At 36.3% G+C, this 26,332-nt stretch overlaps 1 long non-coding RNA gene across 14 annotated transcripts in view; it reads right to left on the bottom strand.

Moving 5' to 3' along the window:
- Window positions 1–26,332, bottom strand: part of LOC310901738 — a 283,646-nt gene that overhangs the window by 242,741 nt on the left and 14,573 nt on the right. The gene's annotated exons all lie outside the window — the stretch shown is intronic.

Here is a 26,332-nt window from a genome sequence, read left to right as displayed (position 1 = left end):
TTCACCTTTATTTTGTTTCAGATCTACCCTTCTGCACTTTCCCTTTTAGGTTCAACATGAAACAAGAAACGTTATTTCATTCCTTCATAACTCTGAGAACCTTATTTTATTGCAAGTCAAGTGTCTTAATTTGAATATAAAAGGATTTTAAAATTAATTAGATACAATTAAGGAAATAATTATGCATAAAAGTAATGGATGAACATTTGTCATAGCTGTCAACACAAATCTTTTTCTTCTCTTAAAAATCCACAACTACATGTTTGAGAGGTCACAAAAATGAGGGAAAAGCAAGTGGGTGGGTGATTAGAGATAGGAAGGGTTGAATAACGTTTCCCAGCTGTGAAAAAGAGGATAGTACTCAAATTTGAAGTTTACAGTGGCCAAAACTGAGGAAGAATAGAACAACTTATCTGCGACAGAAGGAGGTTTTCCTATTTATATATACACCACTAAAGTACCAGACTTATTTAAAAAAAGCTTTCACTGCACTTCAGACTGACATAAAATTCACCTTTCAGTGACTAGATTATGCTTGAAATGACATTACAACACAGATGGCTTGTAGCTACATAATACACTCTGTGTAAAGGCATCTTCACCAGAAGAGTAAATGTAAAACGCCAAAACACTAGTATTTGTATGCCAAAATGATGCACTTAAAATAAATAAGGGGCCTTTGAAGGGTTCTTGCCAGAAGCTTGCCAGTACATAAGCTTGGAGTCTCCTATAATAGGGAAAAAGAAAGTGATACTTTCCATAAATCTTCCTTAGCTGTCTATAAAACTTCCAAACCTCTCCTTTTATCACACGGTGGGAGAAAATGAATTTCCCAAAAGGAAACATTGGACAAAGAAATTAAAATTACTTAGAGAAAAAAGTATTTTAAAATATTAAGAATTAAGCTTTATTTATTCAAATGAGGGCTTGGAATCCAAATGCCTTTAATAATCTAAGTGACTAAGAGCTTTGGGTTATACAGAGAAGGACAGAAATTAAGACAGGATTCAGTCATTTGTTTTTGTCCTCAGAGCATTTCCCACCTGCCTTATCCCTCTCTGCAAGCTTTTAGGCTCACAGAGCTCCGATATAGAACAAAGAGTAAAAGAAATATTTTTAAAAAGGATTAGTAAAAATAAATAACCATCTAAAAAGCCACATTCAGAATTCTCCACTCTTGAAGCAAAGAAATTGCTGTAACGCATCAAGGTTGTTTTTGTTTGTTTGTTTTGTTTCTTTTTGAAGGGGGGAGATGTTTTCATTTTAAAGATGAAAAGAGGTGAATTTGGGTCTGAAATGAATAAGGAGTGTTAAGAGGGCTGATATGACCCACTCCCATATTTTAAGCTGTCGTGTTGTGCTACCAAGTGTGGGATCATGTCAGCTCACGTCAGTCAAACTGTGCTGCGGTGCGTAAAGCGACGTGATAGATTGCCAGCCAGCTGTCCTTAATGCATGACCGGTGGAAAGCCGACAAACTGAAACAACATTACAGGAAGATCTAAAGGACAAGCACAGTGATTAGTGTGAAGACTTGAGGCAGATAAATAGCTATTTACTAATGAGGGATGGAGCATGACGAGCTCGTACCCCGGTTGCCTGGCAGAGTCAGGGAAAATAGATGGTTTCCAAGGCTGCATTAGCAAGGGTCACCCAAACCTCAGGTCTGGGGTAAGAGAAGTGTAAGAGGCTGAGGAAGAGATGTTTTCTCCAGCAGGACCCAGCCAGAACAGGGACAGACTGAGTACCAGAGTGGGGAGAAAAGGCAATACTTTGTACATTGTTAGGTCCACTAATGGTGAAAATACAGAGTTCCCTAGAAGGGGAACAAAATATCAATTCATTAAATATAGATTTAATTAGATGTCTTACTCATAAGGAAATGGCACGTGAGAGCAGACAGCACTTAAAACAAACCCCCTGAAGACAGCCTGGATGATTGCCCTCTAACTTGTTAAAAACCAATAAATTATGTTCTGTTTACTTGCTTAATCATCCAGCGTTATGAAATCTAGGTTTCTCATTATAATTTTTTTTCCAAAAATTCACTTCTCTTAAAAATTCACATCCTGGAATGCTGTGACAAGACTGAAAAATTCTGGTCTTTCATTTGCCTGAGTTACTCATAAAGGAATCTAAATGGATGTTTAGAAACATTTGGCACTGTCACATTTTAAGATAGCTTAAATATGTTAGTGCACGTACTCTAGTCAGCTTCAAGTGTCTTTGTGAGAAATCAGCCATTATGGTATTCAAGAAAAGCTAGAAGTTATAACTTCTAGAGACTTCAGATAGAAAAGACAATTAAAACAGCTAATTAAAACTATTTGAAATCAATTTTTTTGGAACATGGGTCTATTTCAGTTTTCAAAACCTCAGTTGAATATGCTCTTTATATAACTGTTATATGATTTAACAACTACCTAGCAAGAAAAAATATATATAGAGAGAACTATATAAACTGGCATTATATGGAAAAGCTTTTTTTCCAGAATATTTGCATGCATTTTAGTTGAACTACTTGTTCAATGAAATGTAGTACAGTGACAACTGATGTGTGCTAGAATAATGCAGCTGTACCTAGATGAACTGATGTCAGTTTAGTACTATTTCAAAATAAAAAGGCATATTTATGCCATGTTGTATTGACACCCACAGAATGAGAGGACATACCTGCTTCAATAAGACAGATAGATCTGACACCTCTATCCATTCTTCTGCTGCTCACCTGTCCCAGCTCCAGTGTGGAAGCTGTGGATGTCAGGTGCCCCCGAGAGGACTCTGGCTGACTATACATACCAAGGCAGGCCAGAGAAGTTCAGGTTATTCAGTATCTGACAGTAAGAACATGCTCAGATAAAACATCTTATGAGCTGCTTGTAATCCAAACCAACCAGGAGTTCAGTAAAAGATGGGAGCAGAAAAAATGTAGAGAGTTATGTCTAGATTTAACAAAAATTGTGTGAATCGATACCATAGAAAACAGGTCTTCAGTATGTCAGTATGGCTGTTTTCACTAGTACTCCCTGAAAAAATCAGGTTTCATAGAGGATACATGAAAAAGCAGTAAACTCTTAGATGACCCAACCAAAATAAACTCAAGCCACACCAGAAATTTATCCTGATTTGCCAGAAATCCTGTAAGGCCAACTTTTTTTTTATTATTATTATTTGCTATAGTTTCTATCCCCTTTAACATAGAATAAGAATTGGACTTTTTAGTTAATTTCTTAAAAATTAGACATCACTTTCGATTTGCCTTACTATTAGGCCATTTTAGTAAGAGCTTATAAACCAGAGTAAAGTTCAGAAATCTCATAAGAAAAAAGAACCTTATCTTTGCAATTGCTAATGTTCAGCTATTGTAAGACTTCTTTAGGTGACAAAGCAGTTTTAGGAAAGTCTTCAGATCTTTTTTTTTGAATATTGACTTATTTTCCCAACTAGTCTTCATAGTGAAAAGCAATGCAACGCATTCATTTACCTACTCATCTGTACCCTCATAACTTTCAACTACATTGAACCTTTGACAATTTGCTGGATTTCCCTGGGCTCTGGTAAGTGTTTCTGCTTCTTATACGTTCACAAATGTTTTAACAAAGATCTTTCCTGCACCTCCCCCCCCCCCCCCCACCATCTTATTAGTTTTCATCTTTAACTCAGTAAAATCTCTTTTCAAGTCTGAATATCTGCAAAAATAAATGATTATTCTCTGGAAAAGTTTTGGATTTAAACTGTTTACAACATCGCAATCAAGCCACACACAGAATTCCCTAATGCCACTAAACTGAATTTATGAACCTACAAGAATCCATTCAAAATACCCTAGAACAAACTCCTCCTCATAGCAGAGGATATTTTACTGAATGTGTTTAAAAGTCTGAAAGCTCTGCACATAGCACTGATTGGTTTTCCTTTGATATTTTCATATTTTTCATTCTTTTACTGAATTACGTATTAAAAACACTAAAGCACAAGAATTTATATTTATTGGAAAAAAATTTAAATGTTAGTGCAATTGATTGAAAAATGAAGATACAAATGTATTTTCATATATATTCATATTTTCTTATATATCAAATGTGACAATGTTTTCAAAACCAAGAAAAGATTTTCAGCTTTTTAAATACTTTCTTAATTTAGTTTATCTGTGAGTAATAAATTTGGCTTAGATGAGGTAATGAAATAAAGAAACTTTTCCAGTTATATACACAATTTAAATATGAACTGTCAGAGTAAGCAAGTTCATACCAAACATTTGAAAAGGTGGGTTATAGACTAATATTTCCTTCCACAAACATTTCGATTTTTCAGACAACACAATGCTAAAGAAATTTTGTATCAGCTATTGTTAAAGGTTTCTCATAGTGGGAATTAGGCCCTATGTCTTGTATTAATCTTTTTAATAAAGAAATACGATATTCTGAAGCCAGAACATACTTACACTAGCTTTGCAGCAAAACAGCTGGAAAATGTATTTTAGGAATAGAAATGTTATAGACTTTGGAACAAATTAGAAATTGTCATCTTTTATTTAGCTCCAGTTCCAGGTGCAACTGGACTGTGACTATACATTCAACTGCAAAGGACAGCCAGAATTTGAATATGAACTGAAATGCAGGCTTCTCTTCCCCACCAACGAATAGGTCACTGTTGTTGCAATCCTGGGATTTTACAAAATACCTACTGATCTGAATCTCCCATGAGAGAACAGAGTGGAAAGTGTTAGCATAGCTAGTCTATAGTAATTGAATATTCCATCCATTTTATCCATGATTTTATTACACAATCAAATGGCAGCAGCTACCCTGATGTTATACCATTTTGATATAAGCAACACTATTCGCATTTTTTCCACAAATACAGTGAGTACTCTGAACGTCCTGAAAGAAGCTGATGCTATTGTTTCAACATGTTCCTTACTAGCAACAGTAATATTAAATATTTACTTAACTGGAGTTCTTGCTGTGGATTTTGTTGTAATCGTGGCAGGTAAAGAAATACAAAATGAATACTAAGGATAAACTGATGGCCAGTTTAATACCATTTTGTCAAACTGAAGTGTGCCTGAAAATATTGTAGAGAATTAAATTAAGTTTAAAAAACATAGAAAATTGCTCCTATTGAAGTAGTCATAAATCTTTACACCATGAGTCTGTTGTCAAAAAAAAATACCCATAAAATTGCAAAGCTCCATACCTCCTTAAGGCTTACTTATTTAAAAAATATGAAAAGAACAAGAGTCTAAAAAAGAATCTGAGAGTAGGCTAGTTGGCCCAAAGCCCACTAAAACTGCGCTATCACTTCTCTTACATTCCCCCATATGAGTAACTTGGGTATTAAGTTTGGGATTACTACAAAACCTAGGATACTGAAAATAATCTGAGAATAACAACATACAGTGCCATATAATAAGACCATCATTCTTTCAGTGGACAATTTTTTTTATGAAGATGTGTCAAAAAGCTCAATGCATTTCTGCCAGCTTCTGGAATTTATGGAACACATTCATTCAAGTTAATTTTCTGAACAATAAACTCAAGCAATATTTGTTTGCAGTTAAAATACCTTAATTCAGCACCATCTGAAATAAGAATGAACCCCAGTGGTCTTCTGCACACAGAAGAAAGACAAAACCTTTTCTTAAAGGTAAGAAATATGTTGGATCCCATCACCATTAACTCACATGAAATCAATGGAATTATACCCAGGTAAAGCCAGTCATTAATAAGAAAAGACTCAGCACCATTATCTGGAAATTATTTCGAAGAGCTTTGAATACTTTATATCATTGTCTATATGGCCAGTACCATTTAAGAAAAATTAATACCATTACAGATGGTCTGCATTGTACATGTGATTGGAATTATTTCATGGAGTTAATTTAAATACAGATTTTTGTTGTTTTTTACTTTTTTTTAAACTAGTTAAGCTTTACTTCTTTCATAAATAGATTTGCTGGTTAAGTCCCTTCAGCTTAATGCACTTTATCATGTTATATAGAAAATATAGAAAAAATAATGAAGAAGAAAAGCTAAATCGGTTGGAAAAATTCTGATGTCAGCTCTAAGCTCTATAAATCTTCTGACATTACCTTCTGCCATTACCCAGAGAAAGGGATTTAAAATCAGCATAGAAATTCTCTTACCCTCCTACTGTCCCATATTGTCCCAGGAACATCCCATGGCCTTCACATCTTTGTGGGTAATCAGTCTTAGTGATCAGTTAGTCCGAATAAGGAAGAAGGGGGAATAAAAGTGAATAACTTGGGACTACACTAAGGGAAAATTTCTTGATGAGGAGAGTTACCAAACTATAGAAAAATATCCAAGCAATAAAATGCTGAATCTGAGAAAAGTGGGACTTCTGAGTCCATATATCATCTGATGGAATCTGAATTCAAAAGCTGTTTGCCTGACTTAGTTTTGACCCTGTCTTCTTATGTAGCCCACGTGAGGTCCCTGTGAGCCTGACAGTCAGCAATAAGGCTCCCGCTGATTTCAGTAATGTGATTCCCATTGTCTGTTTGTATCTCAAATAGCCATAATACTCCTCCTTTTTGAGGAAATAATAGGAAACAGAGCCTCAGGAAGCTATGCAATCCATTTGATCAACTAGTCTGATTTATTTGGATCAGTTTGAAAAATTCAAAATTTGAACATTCTCAAAATTTGTTTTCCCCAACATATTTGAATGTCCTTTCAGTTAGGCCTCATCTGAAAATATAACAACAAATGATGCTTTATCTAGGTCTGACTCCTGTAGATCCCATACAGCCATCGAGAGTTAATTGTGCATACCTACTCCTTATATATGGTATTGCAACCATACGACATGCATGCACAAAAAAAATCACTCATATGTTTCTCTGGTTTGGATATTAGAATGTCACGTAAGATTCAGAAATCTTACTGCACTCAGAACATGTGGCATTTTCTTCTATACATAATTGTATTCTTTGACAAGCCTTACATTTATCTGACATGATTTATTCCTAATATCCATGCTGACTGCTACTGTTAGATTTTAAGTACTTAAATATGGTTTGTTTGAATGTGTTTCAGTTTTTGATATTGTTTTCTGGTGTCTGAACTTAAACTATAGGTATATAAAATTGTCTCTTTTACTCACTTTTAGAGAGAAATACAGTATTTATCTCATTCCAATCTACTATTGCTTACCTGTCTTCCCTCAGCTACCTAAAGAAACATAGTTAAATCTAGTATTTCTTGATATATCCTGAACTAGTCCATATTAAAGCACATAAGTCCAGACTGTTTGAAAACAACCAACTTATGTGACTGATCTGGAACACAAGTAATACCTACGATTTGTCAGTGGTGCTACTTGTGCTAGATTTTGGATCATACCTGGCATTTTCAGGAAGACAAGAGACATTTGTACATCTGTTTTCTTGGTTTCACTGGCTAGCTCTTTGTGGAGCCTTTACACTTTCCAGAGTCTGTCTTTTGTACCACACATGCACATTAGCTATTCTGAGCTCTCCAGGGACTCCTGATTCCCTAGAAACTCTAGTGATTTACAGCTCACCATTGGAAATCCAGGTAACAGTTGCTTACTCATAGGCCACTGCAGATTTTCTAGAGCTTATTTTGAACCCTTATTCTTCTAATGGTATGATCCAGTCAGCCTTGTCCTGGCACACAGCTCTGCGCATCACTGGACTTTCCATTCCTATTTCTCTGTTCAGGACCATTCTGTACAGTGGATAGCAAGCCAGCATTATAAGGAGGGGATCACACAAGGGTGGCAAAAATCATAGTGGGATTAAGGAAATTCCCATCCTTAAAGACCACGAGTTCTTTGCATAGACTTTCATTAGTCCCTTACTTGTCTGCAGACATCTCACTTGCTAATTTATTATCTTGCCACATTTTGAGCATAGCCAAACAGCTTTTCATTATTCCAGCTGCATCTCTACCAGTATTAGATTTCATATTTTTCCAGGACTTACAGGTACTGCCAACACACTGCTGCACAGAATACCCAGCCATGTCATTCTTTTGTGGTCTTGTTATTCCTGATATTTTCATACACTATTTACTTATTTTTGACCTGTTATCTGTTCTTGCTATTTAAACTACAAGCTCCTACATCATGGACTCACTAGTCTGTAGAAACATCACCCTGCACATTAAGGCTATTAACATCATTGGCTATAATATATGTTAAGCATAATAATACATTCCCAAGTCAGTATGACATTTAAAGCAAGATGAGATAGCCCTGGAGAATGTATATTATGAAAATTGTCTTCTAATCACCGTCCAATAGAAGATTATTAAGTCAATGAAAAGTGCATATTTCTTTTCTTCTTTTGACATACCATCAGATTACTATCGGCCTACCCCAAATAGAGCTAATGGGAATCTTTTTTTCTTAGTTTGTTTGGCTAATGATGGTCACTGATGTGACAAAACCCAGCCACTTTCATACCCAGTATTCTGGGCTATAATATTTCACAGAACAGGGCCAGACTTAAAACACTAATAACATATGCATTCTTGCATATAGATACACATACACACACTAACACTGATAATGTTCCTTGCTCACAATCAATGTCCTCCTGGCACCAAAAACAAAGTTACAGAAAAGTAAGCAAAAAGTTTTTAGAGACAGTTTCCAGAGTATCAAAACTTTGATGTTCCTGATCTGGTTAGGAAGAAGCAATCTCACAAGTCTTCAATAACTAGGATGTATAGCTTGTTCTGTGAAGCTGAAAAATAGATGGGGTTATTTTCTTGTTTCAGTGCAATCATTATCTCCCTGTTTACTATGAAAATCTTTCTGTAAGTTATATGGTCACTGATAACAGACATTTTGGCTGAAATATCAAGTATCTCCATAACTCTGTTCAACAGTCAGAAGAGCGGGCTTTCCAGATGAGTTTTTAGTATACTTTTAACCAATGGGCAGCAGACATTTTAAAGGGTGCATAACAGATTGATGAATTGGGCATTTCCTAGTCATTGCTTGTTTGCCCATGTTTTTCCTTTTTGCATGAAACCTTAAAATTACCCACTGAACAGTAAACTGTAACCTATTGCCATTTCTCCCCTCTCTCCACTTCTGCACTGAAGAGTTGTTTTATTGAAAGTACTGTTTAAATGAAAGATAAAAATTAAAATCTCCCATCAGTTTGGGAAATCTTGGCCACAAAGCTGTTCAGAGGTTGAGTTTTCCTAGGGCTGCTGCCAGCACGTTATCTCACTGCTATAAGCTCCACATGGTAGGTAGTGGAGTACCAGACAGAAAGCAAGCTACGACTTCTTAATCAGTGCTGATTAAAAGGTCAGTGAAGTTCTGATTCCTCATGACCCTTTAGGCCAAAAATCATAGTCTTAATCACAATTGGAGTCCATCCAAGGTCTCTTATCTGATATGCTTCAAGAGACAGGGTTTTAATCATAAAATTGCAGTACTACTTCATTTAAAGAGAGTAAAAGGAAAAAAAGAAGCCCTTATAAAGTTGTTAATTGACCTTAATCTAATGTGATGTGCAATACTCTCAGCATGCAACTGTGACAGGGGCACAAAGTAAGAGTAAAAACACTTCTTAAAACTAAATTAAATTTGAAATAGTAGATTAGATTATTTCCAATGTCCTCAAACTTCTGCATGTTGAAATTTATCTTGAGATTTCCAAGTACATTAGGGACTTCCTACATGACAACTGTAATGTACCTTGAGTACAGCTCAGAAAAGCTGCTTGGACTTAAGCTCATATATTCATTATAGGTAGAAAAACCCTAACTGTTTCAAGGATGAGCATATTCTGAGATCTGCAGCAAGGTCCTTTAGGCGTCCAGATCTGATGTCCTCTGTTACTTATTGAAATGCTTTTTTTTTTTTAAACAACAACAAAAAAACACTACCTCTTATTCTATAAAAAGCACGAGCAAATTGCATTTTGCATTCTTGTACTTTGAAAAAGGTTGTCTGTTCTACTGGGCACAGAACTGAAAGTTAAAACAGGACTTTAACAGGAAGTTTTAAATTAAGCCAGTTACATTCCAGTGTCTCTGAATTCCCTCTTATCTTTTATGTTTTGTGCCTATTTCAGCTGCAATTTCTTCTTGCAAAGAATTTGTGTAACATATTCAAAGGACATTTCACTTGGTTAATCCCTGATGGAGTCTTCTAATTTGGTGTTTAAAAAAAAAGCAAATTAGTCATAGGTATCAGTCCATCCACAAGTTTATGAACCCGATGAAGATACACTGGGGTATCTATTCTATAAATAATGCCATGTTTTAATAACACGGGTGAAAATGGGCAAGTATTCTTGTCAAGAAATGTGAAAAGGAACGTTAAAAGTGGAGAACATGTTATGCTGATTACTGCCTATTTATTTTTTCCAGCACTGTTTTACCCTTAAAACAGTCTATAGGCATGGGAACTAATATTTCACCTAAAACATTGTTAATGATACAAAGGATGCATAATCAGCCCAGTGTTTTCTCCAATAGCTTTTACATAATATTAAATATATATGCATGCATGCATCCACCCATATGCTTTTCTGTTTTGATCACACTGACACCTCAGCCTGCTATTGTCCTCTGTTTTCAGGATCACATAACAACCAACTCATAGAACAGTTTGGTTTAGAAGGGATCCTTAAGGATTCATTAATTCCACCCCCCCTGCTGTGGAGAGGGACACTTCTCACTAGATCAGGTTGTTCAAAACCCCATCCAACCTGGCCTTGAACACTCCCAGAGATGGGGCAGCCACAGCTTCTCTGTGCAACTTGTTCCACTGTCTCACTACCCTCAAACTAAAGAGCTTCTTCCTTACATCTAATTTAAGCCTACCCTCTTAGTTTAAAACCGTTATGCCTTGCCCTGATGACAAGGAGATGAGTTTTCACTGCATAATAAAGTTGGGTCATCCTGTGCTGGCAGCACTCAAAGAAAATAAGAGATCTGTGGGGTTATAGAGATACAAATGAAATTATTTCATTGAAATATGGTCCCCACTGAACTAAATAGAACCACCACAGATTACAGTGGGGATAGGATGCCTCTTCCTCAGGGTTTCAGTTTGAGTAAAATACTGCAACCTTAAGTTACACACACTCAGTTTACCAGGAAAATATGCGATAAAGCATATTTGGCTGCTCTTTGTTGGAGCTATTTAGGATTAGACCTAGATCCAAGCAAAGGTAATAGATGCCCTTGTGCATTTAGTGAAAGCTGTGTCTATTGTAACCATACGTTGAGTACTTTAAGACATAACTATATTAATCCTCTCCTGCACATTTTAATCATTTAGACTCTTTAAAGCTCAAAGAAGAGTATCTAAAATGTTACTATATTTCCTAAGGCATCCACTTCACTTTACCCGATATGTTTTCTTTCGTATAATCCATCAAGAGACACCTTTAAATGACTTCCAACAGTGAGGTGCATTTCTGCTGCATACATGTTAAATAGTTTCTTAGGACATTCCACATCACACCTGCTTCTGGTCCAGATTGCTGCAGTACTAGCTGCTATGAATATGCTGAATAAAAAGGTGATCATTACCCCATATAGTTTATGGTGTACATAATAAGATAAAGGTAGAGATGAAGCAGCAGCAAGGAAACAGTAACAGAGTATAAGGCATGGTGTGGAAAATAGTTTTAGCCCATCTTTCACCCTGCACCTCCCACCCCCCTTTTGCAAACACTGTAGCAGAGGAGAGCTATGAATAGCCACCCCTAGAAGAATAGCAAGACAGCTCTTCTCATCTCACTGAAAGAAGCAGAAAGGCTCAAGGTTTGGTTATCTTTGCTTTCCAGGAAGTTAACAATGCACAACTGAGACCAATTTGATGAACTTATCAAAAGAAAAAGTTGACATCTCAGTAGCAAAGTACAATAGCTACATATGTATGACATGACTGCAAAAAAAAATTATATTATTCTTAATGTCTCACATTCTTCTATCCATTTTACCTACCATTGAAATAAATGCATAGCTAAGAGAAGAACAGCTCTTGGTTCAGCAGTACTATTTATGCTCTGTGTTGGGATGTTCTATCCTCTGTGGGCACTAGTTATCCGTTAAGGTTATTTTCTGCTATAACGATGTACATTAATAGATTCAATCTCTTTCTAGAAGAAACACTTTGTCAAAAAAAAAGTATATGCTCCTCTGTTTCATTGACTTCAGTTGTTTGGGACTAAGTTCATAAGATTTACCTTACACCTCCCTTTCCTCTAATTTGCAGACAAATTTTTCCAAGGAAGGACCACGCTACCTCTCCCGCTGACTTGCAGCAGACCTACGTTTTCAATTTTATTTTAGATTTTTTTTCCTCCCAATGAAGTGAAAATTCCTGCCCCCAAACCAATTATCTTTCAATTAGCAAGTAAAATTAATTTTCACACTTCATATGCTAACATGAGAATGACAGAAATGCTTAACATTTGTTAAATCTGTCAGTGGAAAAGAAAAAGACAAATGTGACACTAGATTTTTCAGAAGAGTTTAGTGTCTCAAAGCTCTCTTTTTTCAGTGAAATGGTAACTTCACAAAGATGCTCTGCATCCTGTTGTATTTGGAAAATGAAGGCATTCACATAGAAAGTACTTGCTGGTTTGCTTTTAAAATATTTTTTTTTTTAAAGATTCAGGAAGGGACTATTGTCTGACATTTGGTTCTTCACATGTCTGCTTTCTTATAGTGAGGAAAAAAAAGTCTAATTTACAGTGTGGAAAAAAGTCTAATTTACAATTTGTGCCCAGGACACAATCAATAGGGAACGAAAGAAAATGGTTTGTAGTTCCACAGGGATGGAAATCTAAAGACTTTTTAAGTAGAATGAGGGGAGCCAAGTTTTAGTGGACTTTTATATGGATTTATCCATGTGGATCCCTTGGCACCAATTAATAAGTTTTTGGTCATGCCTCACTGTCTTCCTTACTAGCAGTACTAATAAATGTTTTCCTTTATTTCCCCTCCCTTGTTTTCTTAAAATCTGAAATAACATCTGAGGCCAAGTGTATCAATACAAGTGGGCTAACAACTTTCAAAATTGTTATGGAAGTAAATGTAGCCTAAGCAAGATGGAAGATTGAAACCAACTAGCTAAATGGTGCATTCTGAGGAAACGAAGATTAAATTTATCCCTTGCTTCTGATAAAACATTAATATTTCATAATACTTCAAAGTATAAATATTAACACTATTGTTTATTGAAGAGAACTTTTATAGCTATTTGGTTTCTTTCCTAGATTTTATTTTTTAAGAGGTATCTGGAGCCACAGAAAACTATTGTGATAAATTTGCTAGACTGATGAGAAAATAAAACAAACACCAGGAAATAGAGCCCACTAACATGCTTAGAGGAAACAAAATGTAAAGGTGTCAGGAATCCAAGTGAGCAGCATAACAAGGTGAAGCTCAAAACTACCCTGACTTACTGACACACATAGGAATACTATATGATCAGGCTCACCCAAGACCGTCTTAAGTCTGGTCCTGGGATTCATTGATAACTCCACAGTTTTCAGCAAACAATAACTTGTATTCAATGCATTCAGCTTTCTCCCTCCCCATTAACTTTTGGATGTGAGGCCAACAACAAAAAGAAATAAGAGAAGTTTCACTGCCATTATGAGGGAAAGAGAAAAATATCGATGGAAAAAAAAATCCCCATCTCAGAAGAAAAACACTGGTTATGCCTGAAATTCCTAGCAAAATGCTGACCTGAACGCTCACATACAGAAACCTAAGTGAATTAACAAGAAAATAGCTTCAGAGGCATTCCTAGTATTGTGGCTGGAAGCCTAACTCCTGTTATATTAAACAGCAATCACCTCTTGCAGCTTAGGCTCCAGCTATTTATACGCTAAATTACAAGATCTCTAGGGTCAGCGCAATGTTTTAGAAATTCTTCCTTAATTTTTTAGTGAGGTGAAAGCTAAAACCTGCTATCACTGATGACTCCATCTTAAGTAGGAAAACATGTCACGCTTACATGGTGTAACAGAAAAATAAATATTCCATTTTACTCTGATGTTAATTGCCTTCTTCTCCCTAACTAGATGGCAAGTGACCTTTACACATTGTTACTGCTAAGTGCAAAGAGGGAATTATAATGTTATTTTAATTGATTGGTGAATTATTGAACAGGGTTGCTAATACCAACCCCTTTCTGACTGGAAGAAATGATTACATTTTCTATGTTTGTTATTTAGTATTTTGTACTTTCCGGTCTCATGTTTTTGTTTGTACACAATCATTCAAAAACATACCTTGAAACAGAAATATAGCATTACTGCAAAGATCAATTAATGTGAAACGTGAATTTGTAAAATGTGTTCAAATGCAACCCCCCAAATTTTAGAGTGGGGAAACGTGAGAAAAACACCTAACAACAGGCCACTGTATCCCACTCCCACCCCCCCAAAAATAAACAAACAAAAAAATCAAACATATTAGTGAATCTTAAGGCTATAGACCTGGAAAACACCTCAAATATTCAATCTGTCTCTTCCAGTGAACTGCAGCAGGATCATCCTTACCCAAGTCATTCCTACCATGTTTATCTACACCATTTTAAGGATCTCCAACAATAAACACTCCACATCTTCTCTCTGTAAACTATTCTAGTGCTACACTATTCACTATATACTGCCACATATTTTTCCAGACTGCAGTTTTCATCCCCTTTGCTGTAATTTAGTTCCTATACTTCTAGTGGTAGAGAGTCCTCAACAGCTACTCAATGAGAAAGCAAGTTTTTGTCCCCCGCAATCAGCTTGGCATCCACCTTGTAGTACTTTAATTGGAAACCTGATCTTCATCTTGCTTTTGATGAAAAGATGTGAGAAAATATCAGAAAGTTTCCTACGGTCAAGATAAACAAAAAATGTATTTATTTTCAGGTACCAACAACTAAGGAAATCTTACCTCCTGAGTATTGAGTTTAACGGAAAGGGGCTGTGCTATTCTTCCCCACCCTCAGCATGGTGAACCCTGTCTCTTCAGGGTTACTCAGTCAAATTATCTTCAGCCCTGACATCCTCAATGAATTATTTATTTAGAATGAAGCCTACACAATGTTTTTCTAATAATTTCATCTACATTATATATAAAATTTGTCTACTAAAGTACTCCAAGAATTTTCTGGATTATCTAAGTGTTGATGTACTTCATTCGCAGCAGATGCCTAGGCAGTAGAAACCTTTGCCAACACCAAATCATGGACTCTGCTTTAGTTTTTTCAGCTGTTCACAAAGATGCCTGTTGTCTGTTCCCCTGGCTTTGGTGTTTGAAATCAAATATCCACCACAGAGTTCATGATTTGTTGTTGTTTTTCCCCTTCTTTTTCCCCCTCTTGATTTCTTACCACCTAGGGACTTCTTACCACTTAGGTGTCTTCACTATCTACCCAGCACTAGAGATCAGACCCATTCACATGGTTGCTTCATTCTTCTCCTTTCTAAATAAACACACCAACTATGCCAGTGACTTCAATTGTTCTAGAAAGTCTCAGCTTTTAAGTTAAATTAATTAAGTCAAGTCAATTCATCCTTTTAGTTATATATAAGGAATTCCAGGTCCTCCCTTTGCCCTTTATTAGTTTTTGGACAGCTTTGCCATCCAGCAACTTTTGCCAGACCAGCTCACTTAACTCTTCATCCCTTCTTAAGAAACAGGGATTCCCAGTGAAATAGCTTTACTTGTATAATCACAGACAAGCAACTTCTGTCTCCTTTCAATCTGTGCTTCTATTTCTCTTATCCTTTTAAATATTAAGGTGTTTTTTTTTCAGAGGAAGAATTCACATTGGGCATCCATAGCAAAAACTAAACACAACAGCATCCTTAACTGCACTTAGGGCTACGGCTATGTCTCCTCATAAGAAAACAACTGTTGTATGCTACAAAATCTGACTGAAACAGAGTTTGCTGTGATAGGGAAAGAAAAAAACACACACAAAAACACACCAAAGCAACAAACACAGAACCACACCACAAAACAGGTTCTGACCTAGTTCATTTATACAGTATAGCCTCCTTACCCTTTTGTCCCTTCCTACTCGATCTCACTGCAGTTCAGTGTGAAAGTTTAGATAATTAAATGATTTTAAATAAATATGTGCGTGTGCACTGTCATTTCCTTAGTTGTCTGTAACCAAATTTTAGTGTTCAGTGGAAGTAGCACATCTGTTTTTCAAGACAATTAAGTTATTAGATACAGATTAATTCAATAAGCCCGACAGATGATCTGAGAATTTTGAAGTATAATCAATAAACCAGGAATGTGAGAAATGGAAATTGGATTTGGAAGATTAACAAAGCCTGCCATTGAAAGATTGATTTTTTGCATAAGTGGTTGGTTTAATCAGAAGTCCCAAGGGGCCTCATGCAATAGCTAATTAATAATATTGGTTAGAAAGAAATATGAAGAAAAAAGAATAAATATCAAGGAGCACGACTCCAAGCACACTAAAAAAATGTCTTTTTGTTTCAGACTTCAGGGAAATAAAAGTATATCTTTCCTTGCATCCATACTGCAGGATACAGTGAGTTTTTTTTTAAAGTTCCTTTAGGCAGAATTCAAAGTGAGCGGAAAACACAAATTTGAAGGAAAATAAAACAATGCTACTCTACTAAAGATTTAGTACAACAAAATAAAACAAGACAGTGAAGCACTCTATGGGACAGAACATGGGAAATCAGTTTTCCCAGCACATCATATCTTGCAATTTTATGGCCCTTTTATAGGGATTCTTGCCAGTACCACAACATAATCAGTCCACAGTTGATTTATGATTAAGATCTCCAGACCAAAGTTGACTGTCCAATAGTCCTTTTGGAGCTATATAGGATGTTAATTCAGAAAACGTAACATTTCATTACGGACATGTTAACTGTAGTATGCTTCTGTCACCACACCTTCTCTGTCTAAGCATTGAGAATACGCCAGTGTGTCTTGGTTGCTGCAGCTAAAAGGTGCTGCAAAGAATTCCTCAGCATGCGGTGGTTACATACATTTAAAAATCAAGGTTGCAGAGTATAAACGCTCCATGATTCGATTTAATTCATGAAAGAATCATTCCAGATAAGCAGATTCTCAAGTTGTTTCTGTGTTGAAAAAGAATTTCATATTTTTATTCAGGCTTTTCTCATTCACAATAGTTATTGAAGGAAGGAAATCCTTTTGCAGCCAAGAATTCCACCTTTAGGTAGAATAAAGAAAAAGTCTAGGTCATTATTCTTTTTGTGCTAGACTGTTTAGTCAGGAGAGAGATCCTTCAAATTCCACAAATACTTTAAACTAAAAAACTACACACACATTTTTCAGTTTAAGCAAGACTTTGGGAAAAAAACAGTAAAGATGACTATGGTACAAGTGTTGACAGCTCAAGTAGATAAGGTAGTTTAAAATAACTTATATATATTTTAATCTAAGGCAAACTGAAGGGGATTTTCATACACCAACTCCATAAATAAGGTGCCCAGGAATTTCTTCTAAAAGCAATCAAATTTCCTTTATTTAGCTGCCTTCAGTGTCAACAAGTGCTGAATTATGCATGGAGGCTATGATATTCTGATATTCACTTTCAATGACTTTATTAAAAACGGAAAGAAATCAATATTGGTTTCAGTACTGAAAAATGCTGGACAACTTGATGATCTGAGAAAGCAGCCAAAGACATTAAAAAGTCAGTGTCTAGTTTGGTTTTTGAAGATTCAGTGACCTCATGCTTCAGAAACTTGGCTCCTTAAAACTTCTGGGTCTGTGTTAAAAAAATTAATAAAAATACCTTTAAAAAGGAAATTTACATTATTGTTCCCTGTTATCGCTGCAGTCTCATTAATTTTGCTGTTAACTTTTATTGAATTCTACATTTGTCTCTGGTTAGTCCCAACAGTGGTAACCAGGAATAAAAATTCAAGATACTACAGGAAGTGTTTTCTTATTAGAGGCAGAGCACCTCCTGGGAGTCAAATATTATCCTGTCCAGTAACTGTTAAGTGGAAATGTGTTTCAATGAATCTAAGTATCTAGTTTCATGAGCTATTTCTATCTCCTTTAAAACACCTTTTTACCTTTGTCCTCCAGACATGCTGTGCCAATGACTTTCAGAACTGATTTAGTCTCTTTAGTGAAAAGGTAATCTTCATTTGCTTAAAGCTTGGTTACCTTATAATGGCATTGGTTCCCTCTAAGCTATTGAATTGTAAGAAGGTAAATACTCATTTTGTGTACATCTCTTTCCATCCTGTTTCATGGATTTCTACCCTCTCTCTTGTATTCCAACCCCACCCCCACTTATTCTTTGTTCTATCTATCTATGCTATTCCATCTTTCTGATCCAACTATTTGCCCTTCTCCAAACTTTTTCTTATGCTGTTAAATCCTGTTAAAAAAGATGAGATGGCCAGAGCTGTGTTCAGTATTCAAGATGTGTGGCAAAGATTTATACAATGCCACAATGTTCTGTGTTTTGTTGTCTAATCCTTTGCTAATAACTTGCAATATTTAATTTACCAATTTGTTAGCTTTTCTGATCTGATGTTTCAAACGAGTTATACACAACAAAACCAACATACCTAAAACCATTTTCCGTACTACAATAAAATGTTCAGGTCAGATTGCTATAGATTAGAGCTAAAAATTCACAACTACCTACTTAAAATTACTAATATATCCTCCATAGAGCTCAATATTCTTATCCATGGAATTGTTGCAATACTGAAAATTTGAAGACTGGGAAGGAATACGTCACTGGATCCAGAATAGAGAGAGATGAACTAGCAAGAATGGAATAAATCAGTACTACAAGCCTAGTCAGTAGTAAATTAGAGGGAGAAAAGAGACATTCAGAAAAGATAGTTGGACATGGCAGCTATTAGGATAACTATGTAATTAAAATGCAAAACACTAATCTGCCTTAAAAAACAGTAGTTTGAAATTGTCGTGATACTTGGCCACTCAGAGTTAAATATCTAGTTTCAAAAATGCAGCTATAACTGATACTCATAGATACTCTGTCATCAGGTCATTAGAGAAATTAGTGGTGTCAGCAAAATGGGTTAAATATATAAGAAAAAAAGGTACTGTTTCTGCAGTAACAGTGCTATCAGCATTATACTATATTCATAATATTGACCTTATATGCTTTGGTGTGTAAATCAATAGACAGCAGCTTGTGTTGGAAGTCTCCTTTGGGCTGCCTTTGCTTTACAAGTTTATCATGCATTTTCTCAACATGAAATAATGTATGCTGAGACAAAGTAAGATCTTTTGTCTTCACTAAAGAGACACTGCATCCAGGTCAAACCTTTGACAGATGTGAAGAGCCTTGACCAATGAGAATTTATAAAACTTAAATAGTTTATGACATTTTTACTAGTAAACACAATAAAAACCTCAGAAACCAATGGGTTTGGGGAAATTTAGCAGCCTTTGGATAAAGCCTTAAACACTAACCATAATTAAAATTAGTTTTCTTTCCTTTTTTTTTTTTTTGCAATGAACACTTAAAGAACGTGAGTAGTTCAACATTATGAAATATACACCTATTCAATAAAAAAATATCAGTAAATTCCCCCACCCCCAGAACAAGCCAATAATCAGACAGAGTCTGAGACCTCATTCCTTCACTTTTTACCAAAGCAACTGCTTTGACTCTAGCAAAGCTGTGCTACTGCAACTGTTCTAAGGGGATATTGCATCTGAGGAGACATCTCTTCTAGGATTAAGATCTGTCTTTGGCTTTTCTCCTGCCTCTTGAACACTGTATCTGTGCATCACAGAAGCAGCTGATCAGAGCACCATGGTGCTTTGATTGCACTCTTGGAGATGCATGAAAGGAAGGATCCTCTTGTGGGTAAATCAGCAGCTGGAGGCATTACAGAGAAAAATTCTCATTCCAGCATGGCACAGGTATATATCTGACCTCAGGCAAAACTATAGTTCCATACCTCAACTTCCCCAACCGCTTTAGAAAGCCTCTACCTCAAGGCTATTGTGCAGATTCATTCATTAATGTTGATTGGCAGATATTATACAAGAAAAAACTGTTTATTAGAACTGTTATCGTATATTTTAATGTATATCACTGTTACCAGAAGAATTAAGTGATATCACCTATTTGTGTGTATATACACACACACACACACAAATTTTAAAATGACAATTCCATAGGTAGCTCGGTTCTTCTAAAAAGAAAAATGATGCATGAATCCTGATTAATTGCTTACAGATGGCTTACTTCAATAAAGCTTTTTGCAGAAACTTTCAAAACTTGATAGCAGCATTATTGGTCAGGACTGCTAAGAGCAGTAAGCCTTCATGTTATATACAGCTGATAGCAAAAAAAAAAATAAATCATGTAAGCCAGTGAAGTAAGTTATTTTATGAGGTGGCTTGGGGTGCTTTTTTGTTGTTTGTCTTTTTTCCCCCCTCTACCAAAATAAATTTTTAGCTGGCCAAACCGAGACCTAACAGAAAAAAAGGACTTTTGTGTGGCTTTTGTAACTTGAAAGGAAAATGCAAACCATGGTTTATCCTGTGAAGGACCTGGTCTTCACTCAGCTAGTACAGAAAAAGAAAATAACGCAGAGTGCCTGCCATAGAGCCATCAAGTATAACAGGCTGGAAGAACAGACAAAGCAAACTAAGAAGAGATTGGAGAGCTGGTATTTCTTACTGCAAATGTCCTCTGTTGGGGGGTTGTTTCATGAGCAGTCACTGGGTGCTTAGGTGTAAAATGAAAATTTATAATATATGACAAAAGAGGTGTGTTCTGTTACCACCAGATTGCTTTGAAGGTGTATTCAAATTTGTCAGTCAAAAATAGAAAATAATGAAGGTTGTTTTCTCCTTGCATATCACAAAAGCACTGATCGAATAATGTTTTAATGAACAAGTATAGAACCTGCCTTGACACTTGTAAACGTTAAAGATCACATGAACACAGAGAGGAAGATAAACACAACTTCAACACTACAACTGAACTGAAGCATGACATTTTAACTTCAAGCCTTGGATCAGAAACCCCTTTGCATCAATGACACAAAACCTCCAGAACAGTTATTGAGTATGATTTTTTTCATTGTTATTTTGTTTTTGTGAAACATGTTCTATGCTTGCTTGTTTTTGTGCTTTTTTCATCTTCTAAGTCAGTCATTTGCAAAATCAATCCCATCAGATATTTTCTTCTCTTGCCAAATAGTAGTATATTATATCACTATGCTACAGAGCACTGATTCCTGTAGCAAGCAAGTTGTGAAAAAATATTGAAGTATAAAAGCCTTGGGCGCATTCAAAATTCATATAGATGGATGTTTATACAGCATGCTGTATTTCCACTTCTTTTTCCAAGTGTAATGACCACATCAAAGAACAATCTTACAAAGTGTAGGAACAGAGAAAAGGTCTCTTCCTTAATTCTAGGAAATACTTGATTCTCTGGTCAGCTTGATCCTTTTAGCTTCTACACTGGACCCTGTGCTTTTTTTTTTTCCCTGTTTTACCTTACTTTGTATCATTTGTCCCTTTCATGTTATAAAACATGATTTACTTAGAATGGTTGTATTCTATAGCTACTTCAGATTGCTGAAATAAGTGTGAGGCAATGAAGATGTGTGTATGTATGTATATATACATAATCTTAACATAGCAAAGAGCCAACAGCCTTTGGTAATATGGACAATTAAGAGTCTGGCTAGTCATTAAGCAGGTATGTACTGCTTCAAGGGCTGTACACTGCTTCAGGTAATAGAGTCTTAGTATACGCCCTCAATCTCCGAACCACTGATCAAATGCCCTCATTGCATATCTTGTAGAAATTACATTGTTGCTAACAGAGAATTATCTTCAATGTCTAAAAAAAGATTGTATTAAATATCTTTAAGTTACCAAGAGAATTGATCGGAATATTTGTAGTCTGTGATATTTATAGATGTGTCCCAGTCTCCTAGCTATCAGGATCATATTGGAATTAATTAGTTAGTCCGAAGGTTGTTGGTGTGGTTTTTTTTTTTTCCCTCCACACTGAACAGCTTATATAGAATTAAAGTCATCTAGGTTGGAAAAGACCTTGAAGATCATTAAGACCAGCTGTCAACCTGATGTAACAATTCCCCTCACTACACCATGTCCATTAGTGCCATGTCCACACACTTCTTAAACACTGCCAGGGATGGTGACTCCCTCACTTCCCTGGGCAGTCCATTCTGATGCCTGGCCGCTTTTCCAGGTGAACATGTTTATATGAACATATGAGCACAGTTTAAGGCTCGGGATCATGTTTTCCTTGACTGAAAAACTGAGAGGCATCATATTGAAATTGATTTCTACCAGGTCCTCCACATTCTGCCGAAACCCTGGTCAACTCATGGATGCTTACTCAGCCCCAGTACTAATTTTAGAAGTTTGATTCATGTGCTTTGTATGTCCTTTTTATTCCCTAGGGCTTTGTACAGTGTGCATAAGTGATGCTCAGTAGGCTAGATTGGGTTACATGCAACATGCTTTAAGAAACTGTCTTGAATATTGGTATAACTTCAGCCTTCTGGCAAATATTCCCCTCCCTTATGAGGCTGAATACCAGTGTATTTGGTCAGCTGACAATGTTTCATGCTCTTAGCTATAATTTACTTCAAGATAAATATTTCCTTGTAGTTTAAGATATTAAAATACAGGAGTCCTTAGTGCATTTACAGCTTGTGACCTTTCTACAGTGCTATGCAGGTGTGAAAATAATATCATTCTTTGTTTCAAACATTGCTTTCAAGGCTACATACAAAACACTCTGTTGCCTCTATTCTTAAGGCTGTTTTTAGCTTCTCAGGAGATCAGCACCCTTCACTGAGTTTCCTTTCAGTACTGGAAACCAAATATATCTGTTCCTTTGCAAAGTATCAAGCTCTTCCTATCCTTTTCAGCACTGAAGCTTTATTACACAAAGAGCACATATCAAATCTATTCAATTTAACATTCAACTCAACATTAGAGACATCAAACAAATCCCCTCAATAACTATCTCACGGCCACAAGAGTTAAAAATCATTTCACAAATAGTTTTTCAGAATCTTAGATCTTTATTTATGAATGCAACAGTCTAAAGACCGTGTTCAAATTAAAAATCTGATCATCTCTCCTCCCATCTAGTAGAGCATCCCTCCAACCCATATTTGTACTGATCTATCATCAGATTCTGGAGCTAACGTTAAAGTAAATTGATCAACAATTCCTCCAACACACATTGAAATTCAGATCCACTTCTCCTGTTGAGTATTACCAGATGTGAAAATGCTTCATAGAACTCATTTCAGCACCTCCAGGTATTTTCAAAACCAAGGGTTGCATTCAGCTTCAGTTTTAGAACGAGGAAAGGAAGAGCATCAGACTTTCACTAAAAGTTGAAAAGGATTGCTCTTTCGACTGTTAATAGTAAAGCCACGTGGCTGAACATTGCTAGATAAACTCACTGGATGGTCTGCAGGATTCCCTCTCCTCTTCTTGTCTCTGCCCCATTTAAGTCTTCCTTTTCCCCAAATTCACTTTTGCTCTTAAATTCAACCAGCTAGAGACCCCAATAAAAAAAAATCTTTGCACATGTGAACCTGTGTCAGCATTCTTTGTGCAACTCCAAATTGACAGATTTGCTGTATAAGCTATAACAAAATGCTCAGCTTTCTACTAAAAATTTTTGTAAGTTAAGATCAGATATAGTTAAGAGCTGCAAATTATAGCTGTACATATGTATATTCTTTTTACCAGCTGGAAGAAGAAAGCATTCTCATCCCTTTTGCCTAGAATGTGTCCTGTTTCTCCCCTCTCCCCTCTTTCAAACAGAACATTTTGCATGGTTTGAGGCTGAAATGCTGACGTACTCCAGAGATAGCAATTTTCTATTACATATTAAAATTTGCTCAAGTTAAGAACATGAGTAATCAGGAAATTAACTAATAACACACACACAGATCAAGACACCCCACTGAACAGCTTCTCTACACCACAGTTTTTTCTTCGTTGCACTTAATTTGGTTAATTGGTTTTTCTTTGTTGGTTTTAAAATCACTCCGGGAGTGCACAACTCCTTTAAGATCTTCAAGTGATCTAAAAGAACTGCAGCAATTAACAGCTCTCAACCATATTCCCCATGAAGCAGCTGGGATTGGGCTAGAGTTGCTAGCAGATATTCAGTGAAGCCTGAGACTTCATTTTTATTAGGATACTGGTCAGGATAGTCCCAACTCTGTTGAGACTTTCAGTAACCACCACTAATGTTCTTCACAATGTTGTCTGAGCTCTCTTATTCAAAATCTGTGTCAATATACTCCCTGACATGCTTTCATTCAGTATTTTATTTGAACCAACCATGCCAGGATTCCTCTCCTCCCTGCTCTGCTTGCATGTATAGCACCCAGCGCAATAGATTTCCAACTGTGCGGGATATTGGAACATTGCTATAATATAATGGAAACAGACTAGAGAAAGCCTGGAGCTAGCATGCAGGCTCCAGCTCGAAAACACCATCTCAATGCATTGGAGCACAGGGACTTGAGTTCCAAACAGTGAGTTTTTGGACTAGTAACAAAACAGTAGAGGAAAACCTAACCACCATTAAAGGGAAGAAAGATGGGAGGCAAAAGAGGAGTAGGAAAAAGTGAACAAACCAGACAAGGTCTCAGATGCAGGTCCATCTCACCTCTGACAACATGGGCTCAATAAACTCAAACTTAAATACTGATTATTCCCAAAAGTCCTACTGAGTAGACATGCGTTTGTCAGTCAGGGCAAAATTCTTCACAGCAGACTCATTTCATCACATCCTACATAAACAGTTTAGGTGATTCAAAACCACAAGGACAAAAGAGGTGTTTAAATGTGTTCCACAGGCAACTTTATGAAGGATTTATTACTATGCTCTACAGCTTTTAGACTTAGTATAAGCTTGTCTCTCTCTAGTGGCTGCAGACACCCTTATGTCAGTGTTGGTTTCTTTAGCACAAGCACTATGCTTCTCATGCCAAATATCCAAACTCTGCTGATCAGTAAAGCACATGCTTATCTGGGCAAGGACAACCTGTAATGTTATTGGGAACAGTAAGTATATAAAGGTCATACAGGTATAGCATCCTACACTAGAGCAAGTTGGCCCTAAATAAGCTCATACTGGAAAGCAGAGAAAATTTTAAAACTCTCACAGCACTGTAACTCTAGAAAAGTCTCCCAGTAGTAAAGGCAAAGGCACCTCATTCTCCTCTTATTTTTAAAATGGAGTTTGATCAGTTTATGAACAGCACACTGTATATAATGAGAAGAGATTGGACTTGAAAACCCAGCAAACATTTTCCAGTCCTGTATTCTCCTGAGATTATAGAAGTGTTTTGTTAGCATAACAACTCATGGGGTTTCAAAGTCTCATGCTTCTAGTTCACTTTCTAGACATTTCCAATTTCTTTAGCATTTTTATTCTATCTGGAGCAAAAATTTTAAACCCTTCAATTTTTCCTCTGTCCCAGCAGATTTTCATGTTTCCCTTTAAAGTTAAGGCATAGAAACTATCAGCTTGGTCTCCAAAAAAAAAAAAGGCAAAAAACAAAGGAAATATCATCATAATTATTTGTATATTCCATGACTGGGGAGCACACCTGAAAGCTTGGTTTGAACAGTGCTAGTTCACTTACATACATTTAAGTCTCTGAAGAGACTACTATCATGCTATGCCATGCCGGCTTGCTATTTCTGCTGTTACATTTCCTAAACCTAGATCCACACCATCCCACAAAAGGGCTGTGTACGGGAGACACTTTCACCCTAGTAGTAGTGAGAAAGAGGGAGGAAAGATGACAGGAGCCTCCCGCACAAAAGCCTCTGCTTGAAGGTTGCTTCTCCGTCCCTACACCAGGCCATAAAGGACATCCTTCAGCAGTGGTATGGACCCAGCACAATTGCTTCTGCTGGCAAGGCAAGTGCTTTATCCTTTTTCTCCCAAAGCTCCTAGTCTTTGCTGATCATTACATCCAGCTACCACATCCTAACCTCATTTCTAAGTGGTAAAGCCTCTAAAAACACAAAGTGAACTGCATATGCAGGGCCACTAGGACAAATATACCAGTTTATATCTAGGAAATATGCACAGCTATTTCCCATACTTGCCATTCAAAATATACATAAATTGTGTTTATCCACAACAGATCATTAGCTGTTTGGGTTATTACACTTTTTCTATAGGGTCACAGGTTCTGCATAACTGCTAAAACACAACACTATATGTAACAGACACTTTTCAGCCCCTACTCCCTCAGTCCCATGGGAAGTACATTATGAAGTGCCTGACAGGA

This window comes from Anser anser (assembly GCF_964211835.1).
Source record: "Anser anser genome assembly, chromosome: 6".
NCBI classification, from domain to species: Eukaryota; Metazoa; Chordata; class Aves; order Anseriformes; family Anatidae; genus Anser; species Anser anser.
Note: the sequence above shows the minus strand (reverse complement) of the source record. Positions and strands in the feature narration are given on the sequence as shown.